Source organism: Capricornis sumatraensis, chromosome 23, assembly GCF_032405125.1.
Source record: "Capricornis sumatraensis isolate serow.1 chromosome 23, serow.2, whole genome shotgun sequence".
NCBI lineage: Eukaryota > Metazoa > Chordata > Mammalia > Artiodactyla > Bovidae > Capricornis > Capricornis sumatraensis.
The window spans coordinates 40809-49341 of NC_091091.1; the positions used below are offsets into that span (position 1 = coordinate 40809).

At 40.8% G+C, this 8533-nt stretch overlaps 1 non-coding gene across 1 annotated transcript; it reads right to left on the reverse strand.

The window, feature by feature from the left end:
* Positions 1-6550: 6550 nt before the first annotated feature.
* Positions 6551-6622, reverse strand: TRNAS-GGA (transfer RNA serine (anticodon GGA)). The gene has a single exon. It is a non-coding gene; the product is annotated as a tRNA-Ser (tRNA).
* Between the last annotated feature and the right edge of the window lie 1911 nt (positions 6623-8533).

The window sequence follows — 8533 nt, forward strand, 5'->3', positions numbered from 1 at the left end:
ATACGGGTTTGGTATGGCTTTAGGCAGCCCATCTTTTAATATTCAGGGTTGTGTTCCTGTTTTACTGGAGAATTAGCATGGTGTGTCTTTCATTGGAACTTGCTGTCTCTTGGGAGGAGCTTGGTTTCATTGTAGGTATGGGGACTTTTGGGTGGGCTCTTGTCTATTAATGCTCCCTAGAGACAGGAGTTGTCTGATGTTCTTAAGTTCTGGAGTTGAGCCTCTTGCCTCTGGGCTTTGGTCCTCCTCTTACAGTAGCCTTGAGACTTCTCCATCCATACAGCACTGAAGATAAAACCCCTAGGTTAACGGTGAAAGAACTCTGCACAACAAGGAACACCCAGAGAGATTCATAGAGAAGAGAAGAGGGAGGGGGAGACAGAGGTGACCAGGAAAAGAAAACGGAGTGTCAAAAGGGAAGAGAACAATCAAGTCAGTAATCAAATCCCTATGTGAAAAGGGATACTGAAGATTAGATTCTTAAACGTACAAAATTGATAACCAATATCAAAAAGCAAAGATTAAACACCTAGAATAGAGGTTAGACTCTCAAAAATATAATATAAAAATACAAGACAAAATTGGTCACAAAGATTAATAAAAATATATGGAATTTTTTTTAAAAAATAAGGTTATTTTTTAAGAAAGGTAATCAGTTCTATTCAGTCGCTCAGTTGTGTCTGACTCTTTGTGACCTCATGGACTGCAGCATGCTAGGCTTTCTTGTCTGTCACCAACTCCTGGAGCTTACTCAAATTTAGGTCCATGAAGTCAGTGATGCCCTCCAACCATCTCATCCTCTGTTTTCCTCTTCTGCTCCTGCTTTCAATATTTCCCAGCATCAGGGTCTTTTCCAATGAGTCAGTTCTTTGCATCAGGTGGCCAAAGAATTGGAATTTCAGCTTGAGCATCAGTCCTTCTAATGAATATTCAGGACTGATTTCCTATAGGATAGACTGGTTGGATCTCCTTGCAATAGTAGGTTATAAACATGAAAGTTAAAGGCGTAATAAAGCATTAAAATTTTAAAAAAATTAAAAAGTGATAATAGTAAAAATATACCTAGGAATTTCTCTGGAGCTGTTGTGGGAAGTGTGGGGTCAGTTCAGTGGCAGATAGTCCCTTGTTCTGGCTTGTACTTGTTCTAAAGTTCTATAGTTGCCCCTTAAATGCATAATCCCAGCATTAACTGCAGGGTTTTAATCTGTTGCACCTGTCACTTCCAGGGGGGTTCACTCTTCTTTGTTTATTTTGGATTCCTCTGTTTGGAAGTATCTTCAGTGTCTAATTTCTGCCCTGACAAGAGAAGGCACATGTGGCCACTTATTTAGGCTCACTTGTTCAGTTGTGCTGTGAAGATGGACTCTGCAAACAAACACCGCTGGCATGTGTGGGGAGTGGTCACACTGGATGGACTACAGTGGGTTTGCCACAGCCCAAGGCGGTGTGTACTTCCCAGGTCCACCCTGCTCAGGCTCCAGGGTGCTCTGCAAGGGTACCATCCCAAGTGAGCCCTGAGTTTTGTGCATTTCCCAGGTTTAAGCCATTCAGGTTCTTAGGTGCTCCACAAGGGCACAGATCCAGATGGGCTGGGCAATTTTCGCCCTTCCCAGGTCCAAGCTGCTCAGGCAACTGGGTGCTTGATGAGCACACTGTCCCAGGTGGGTTGTGGAGTCTTATGCACCTTCCCATTCTTGGCTCCTCAGTTTCCCAGGTGTGTCATGAGGGCACAGCCCCAGATGTGGTGTGTATCTCCTCTGAGGAGCTGCTAAGGCTGTGATATTCCTGGCAGATGTGAACCTTCCAGGATCCCAGGAAGACGTGCTTAGCAACTGGCAGCCTGCTCACAGTTTGGTGGAAAATGCAGTCTCTGGGGCTGAGACTGGAGCAGCCTCTTGCCTTCTGGCTCTGGCTACTGCACTTCTGCCTCTCTGCCTCTAGGGAGAGAGGACCCTAAATGGTAGCTGGCTCACTCTCCTTTGGCATTTGCTAGGGCACAGTCTTTGTTCTGTGAGCATGTGGTGTTAGAGCCTTTTGCCAGAAAGGTCCTTTTTCTTTTTTTTGTCTCTCTGGTGACCCTATGGTTTGGGTTGTTATCTCACATTAGCCCCACCAGATTGTCCTCAGGGCATTCAAGCCTGGTCCTTACCCTAAAGACCAATGATGCAGCCCACGCCTCTCTGCCCAGCCCTCACTCACTGCTGGTGGATGCAAGTGTCTGAGCTGCTTCTCCACTGGTAGTAGCAGTTAGGCACATACTATGTGGTTATTTTATTTTATTTTTCCACTTATGTAGCCCTCTGAGATTCCCAGTCTCCCCACTGACATGCCTGTGAGAGGGTTTCCTATTGCATGGAAACGTCTCCTTCATGACTCCCTCCCCAGGATAAACCCTCTATCCCTAAATCCTTTGTCTCTATTTTCATCTTTTATATTTTGTCCTACCTCCTTTCGAGGCAACTGGGCTGTCTTTCTGGGTGCCTGGTGTCCTCTGACAGTGCTAGTAATCAATGAATATAATAAAGGTAGGAGGAGCAAGGGATGACAGAGGATAAGACAGTTGGATGACATCACTGACTCAATGGACATGAGTTTGAGCAAGCTCCAGGAGATGGACAATGTGAAGGACAAGGAAGCCTTGTGTGCTGTAGCCCATGGGGTTGCAAAGAGTCATACATGACTGAGTGACTGAACAACAACAACAAAGGGCTAGTAATTTTCTGGTGACATTTTTAAGATTTTCTGTATAAAGACTCATGTCATCTGGAAATAGAGTTTTTCTTCTTCTTTTCCAGTCTGGATTCCTTTTATTTCTTTTTCTTCTCCAGTTGTTGTGCCTTGGACAAAAACCAAAATGATGTTGAATAATAGTGGTGAGAGTGGGCACCCTTGTCTTGTTCCTGATTTTAGAGGAAATGCTTTCAGTTTTTCGCCATTGAGGATAATGTTTGATTTGGGTTTGTCATATATGGCCTTTATTATGTTGAGATATGTTCCTTCTATGCCTACTTTCTGGAGAGTTTTTGAATTTTTTCAAAAGCTTTATCTATATCTAGAGAGATGATCATATGGTTTTTATCTTTCAGTTTATTAATATGATTATCACATTGATTAATTTGAGTATATTGAAGAATCCTTGCATCTCTGGAATAAAACCCGCTTAATCATGACGTATGATCTTTTTAATGTGTTGTTGGATTCTGTTTGCTAGGATTTTGTTGAGTATTTTTGCATCTACGTTCATCGTAATATTGGTATGTAATTTTCCTTTTTTGTGGCATCTTTGTCTGGTTTTGATATTAAGGTGATCCTGGCCTTATAGAATGAGTTTGGGAGTTTGCTTTCCTCTGCAATTTTCTGAAAAATTTGAGTAGGGATTGTGTTAGCTTTTCTCTAAACTTTTGGTGGAATTCGCCTGTGAAGCCATCTAACGCTAGGCTTTTGTTTGCTGGAAGATTTTTCATTAGTTTTGATTTCTGTGTTTGTAATTGGTCTCTTGATATTTTCTATTTCTTCTTGGCTCAGTTTTGGAAGGCTACATTTTTCTAAAAATTTGTTCATTTCTTCCAGGTTGTCATTTTGTTTACATATCATTGGTCATAGTAGTCTCTTATGATCCTTTGTATTTCTGTGTTGTCTGTTGTAACTTTTTTTTTTATTTCTAATTTTATTGATTTGAAACATCTCTCTTTTTCTTAATAAATCTGGCTGACAGTTTGTCAGTTTTATTTACTGAAAGAACCAGTTTTTAGTTTTATTGATCTTTGCTGTAGTCCCCTTCACTTCTTTTTCATTTATTTCTGTTCTGATCTTTATGATTTCTTTCCCTCTACTAAATTTTGGGCTTTTAGTTCCTTTTTATTGTTGCTGTAAGTGTAAATTTAGGTTGTTCACTTGGTGTCTGTCTTGTTTCTTGAGGTAGGTTTGTATTGCTATAAACTTTCTTCTTGGCACTGTTTTTACTGCATCCCATAGGTTTTGAGCTGTCATGTTTTCATTGTCATTTGTTTCTAGACATATTTTGATTTCCTTTTTAACTTCCTCAGATTCTATTGGCTATTCACTAGTGCATTACATAGCCTCCACATGCTTGTGTTTTTTAGTTTTCTTTTTCCTTGTAGTTGATATCTAATCTTATAGCATTGTGGTCCAAAAAGGTGCTTGAAAAGATTTCAATTTTTAGTATTTACCAAGGCTTGATTTATGGTCCAAGATGTAATCTATCCTGGAGTATATTTCATGTGCACTTGAAAAAAAAGTGAAATCTATTGTTTTTGGATGAAATGCCCTGTAGTTGTTAATTAGGTCCAAATGGTCCGATGTACCATTTAAAGCTTATGTTTCTGAACTAATTTTCTGTCTGGTTGATTTGTCCATTGGTATGAGTGCTATATTAAAATCTCCCGCTCTTATTGTGCTACTGTTGATTTCCCCTTTAATATTTGTTAGCAGTTGCCTTATGTACTGAGGTGTTCCTATGTTGTGAAAGTTGCTCAGTCATGTCCAACTGTTTGTGACCCCAGGACTATAGAGTCCATGGAATTCTCCAGGCCAGAATACTGCAGTGGGTAGCCTTTCCCTTCTCCAGGGGATCTTTCCAACCCAGGAATCAAACCAGGGGTCTCCTGCATTGCAGGTAGATCCTTTACCAACTGAGTTATCAAGGGAATTCCTCCTCCTATGTTGGGTATACATATGTATATATATATTTCTAATTATTATATCTTCTTGTTGGCTTGATCCCTTGATCATTATGTATTGTCCTTTGTCTCTGTAATGGTATTTATTTTATCTGATATGAGTATTGCTACTCCTGCTTTATTATGATTTTCATTTGCAAGGAATACCACTTTCCAGCCCCTCACTGTCAGTCTGTACGTGTCCCTAAGCTTGAGGTGGGTTTCTTGTAGACAACATATATAAGGGTCTTGTTTTTGTATTCGTTCAGCCAATTTGTATCTTTTGGTTGGAGCATTTAGCCCATTTACATTTAAGGTAATTATTGATAAGTATGAATTTACTACCATTCACTTCATTGTTTTAGGTTTGCTTTAATAAGCCTTTCCTTTTTGTGTTTCCTGTCTATAAAAGTTCCTTTAGCATTTGTTGAAGAGCTGGTTTGGCGGTGCTGAATTCTCTTAACTTTTGCTTACCTGTAAAGCTTTTGATTTCTCTTTTGAATCTGAATGAGGTCCTTGCTGGATAGAATAATCTTGTTTGTAGAATTTTCCCTTTCATCACTTTAAGTATATCCTGATATTCCCTTCTGGTTGCAGAGTTTCTTTTGAAATACCAGCTGATAGCCTTATTGGTATCCCCTTGTATTTTTTTTTTTTATGCTTTTCCCTTGATGCTTTTAATATTTGTTCTCTGTGTTTAGTTTTTGTTAATTTAATTAATATGTGTCTTAGTGTGTTTCTCCTTGGGTTTATCCTGTATGGGACTCTCTGTGTTTCCTGGACCTGAGCCACTATTTCCCTCCCATTTTAGGGACATGTTCTATTATAATCTCCTCAAATATTTTCTTATGACATTTGCTTTCGTCTTCTTCTGGGACACCTATGATTCAAATGTTACACCATTTACTGTTGTCCCAGAGGTCTCTGAGTCTGTCCTCATTTCTGCTTATGTTTTTTTCCCTTTATTCTGCTCTGCTTCAGTTTCTACCATTGTATAGAAGATACCATTGTATCTTCCAGCTTATTTATCCATTCTTCTGATTCAGTTATTCTACTGCTGGTTCCCTCTAGTGTATTTTTAATCTCATTTAGTGTGTTGTTCTTTGCTGATTGTTTAGTCTTTAATTCTTCTGTGTCCTTATTAAACATTTCTTGCATCATCTTGATCTGTGCCTCTGGCCTATTTATCTGTGCCTCCATTTTGTTTTGAAGATTTTGAATGATCTTTACTATCATTACTCTGAATTCTCTTTCAGGTAGACTACCTATTTCCTCCTCATTGTTTGGTCTTGTTTTTTTTTTTTTTTTTTTTTACCATATTCCTTTATTTGCTGCATATTTCTTGTCTTTTCATTTTGTTTAATTTACTATATTTGGAACCTCCTTTCTGCAGGCTGGAAGGTCATCAGTTCAGTTCAGTTCAGTCACTTAGTCAACTGTGTCTGACTCTTTGTGATCCCTTGGACTGCAGCATGCCAGGCTTCCCTGTCCATCACCAACTCCCAGAGCTTGCTCGAACTAATGCCCGTCGAGTCAGTGATGCCATCCAACCATCTCATCCTCTGTCATCCCCTTCTCCTCCTGCATTCAATCTTCCCCAGCATCAGGGTCTTTTCCAATGAGTCAGTTCTTCACATCAAGTGGCCAAAGTATTGGAGCTTCAGCTTCAGCACCAGTCCTATGGAACTAGGATACGATAGTCCTATCAGAACTATGTAGCTATTGAAGGTCCTAAGTAAGTAAGGTAAAGTTGCTCAGTCGTGTCTGACTCTTTGTGACCCCATGGACTGTAGCCTACCAGGCTCCTCCATCCATGGGATTCTCGAGGCAAGAGTACTGGAGTGGGTTGCCATTTCCTTCTCCAGGGAATCTTCCCAACCCAGGGATTGAACCTGGGTCTCCCGCATTCCAGGCAGACGCTTTAACCTCTGAGCCACCAGGGAAGCCCATTGAAGGTCCTAGCTCCTCTTAATTGTGAAGTCTGTGGTGCAGTTGAACTAGCGCCTTTTAAAGGTTTCCTGGTTGGGGAAGGGAGTGGGCTTGTGCCTGTGTTTTGGTGGATGGAGCTGAATCTAGTCACTGTGTAGGGCAGTGCTGTGTCGTGTAATGTGTTTTGGGGTATCTGTGGGTTTGGTATGACTTTTGGCAGTCTGCCTACCAATGTGGAGGTTTGTGCTCCTGCTTTGCTGAAGGATTGGCATGGGGTGTCCTGCACTGGAGCTTACTGGCTCTTGGCTGGAGCTTGGTCTCATCTATTACATGGTCCTGGAGTTGAGTCTCCTACCTCTGGGATTCAGGCCCAGCCTCTTAGAGTAATATCAAGACTTCTCAGGCAATACAGCACAGAAGAGAAAACTCCCATATTAATGGTGAAACAACTCAACAGCCAAGAACACCTAGAGAGATTCACAGGCTTATATAGAGAACAGAAGAAGAAAAGGAGAAGAAGGGATGAGAAGGTGACTAGGAAGAGTGAAAAGAGAAGAGAGCAATCAAGGCAATAATCAAACCCTTAAGTGAAAAATTTGACTCTCAAAGGTACAAAATTGAATACAAAAGATTGAAAATAAAAAATAAGAAACCTAGAAAAAACAGACTCTCAAAAATACAAAATAAAAAAAAAAACATTGAATAGAAAATATATAGAATTTATTTTTAAAATAATGTATTTTAAAGATAAAAGTAAGTTATAAAAATAAAATTAAAGAAATAATAAAGAACCCTATTAGATAATATGAGAAAAAAAGGGAGGACAGTATTTTAAAAATAAAAAAATATGGGTGGGGAGTATATATAGAGTGGTAGTGAGAGGGACGTCTGAGTGATTCCTCTGTTTTCCTGCTCCAGTATTACTGCCTATTCAGAAAGTCTTCCAATATATCTAGGAAGCTCTCTGGACCTGTTATGGGCAGTGTGGAGTCAGTTCAGACTCAGTTCTTCCCTTGCTCCAGCTTGTAATTTCTCTTAAAGTCTACATTTGACTCTAAAGTGCATAGCCTCAGATTAATTGTGGGAATTTAAACTGCTGCACTTGTCACTGTTCTTTCTTTTGCTCATGCTTTTGCTTTGATTTTTGCCCCAACTCTCCTTGAAAGTCTCTTTCCAGTGTCTGATCTCTGCCCTGACATAGGAGATAAAAGTGGCTTCTTCTTCGGGCTCACTTGCTCAGTTGCCCTGTAGAGAGGGAGGAATACTGAAAATACCCTGGAGTGTGTGGGGAGTGCTTGCTGTGGCTGGGCCACATGGAGGTTCACCTCAGCCTGAGGTGAGTTATGTGTTTCCAAAGAGGAGTTGGACCCAGACTGTGACACTTTTGACAGTGCTAAGCCGCTAAAAATCCCAGGAAGACGTAGGTAGCAATCCATGGATTTTCATAGCTTGGCAGTAGTCACCATCTCTTGAGCTGACTGTACTGGCACCTTGCCTTCTGCTGCTGACAATCATGTGCCTGCTTCCCAGACTGTCTCTGGGGCCATAGACCATAGCCAGCTTGCCCCGTTTTGGTAGTCACTAGAGTATGGTCCTTCGTTCTGTGGGCATAAGCAGACTTAGAGTACTGTGCTAGGGCCTTCCCATGGAATGTTCTTTTGTTTCTCTGGTGGCCCAATGGATTTTCCTGTTTTTTTTTTTTTTTTTTCCATATTATCTTCATAGCAGTTAGCCCCAGTCCTCTCCCTGAGGACCAGCCCCTGAAGCCTAAGCCTCCACACCCAGCCCCCACTCGCTGCAGGTGAATGTGAGTATGTGAGCCAATTTCTTAGCTGGAAATTGCTGTTTGGCACAGTCTCTGTAGTGAATTTTCTCTGCTTTGCCTCGTGCTCTCCTCTGAGGATCCAAAGTTCCCTGCTGATCCC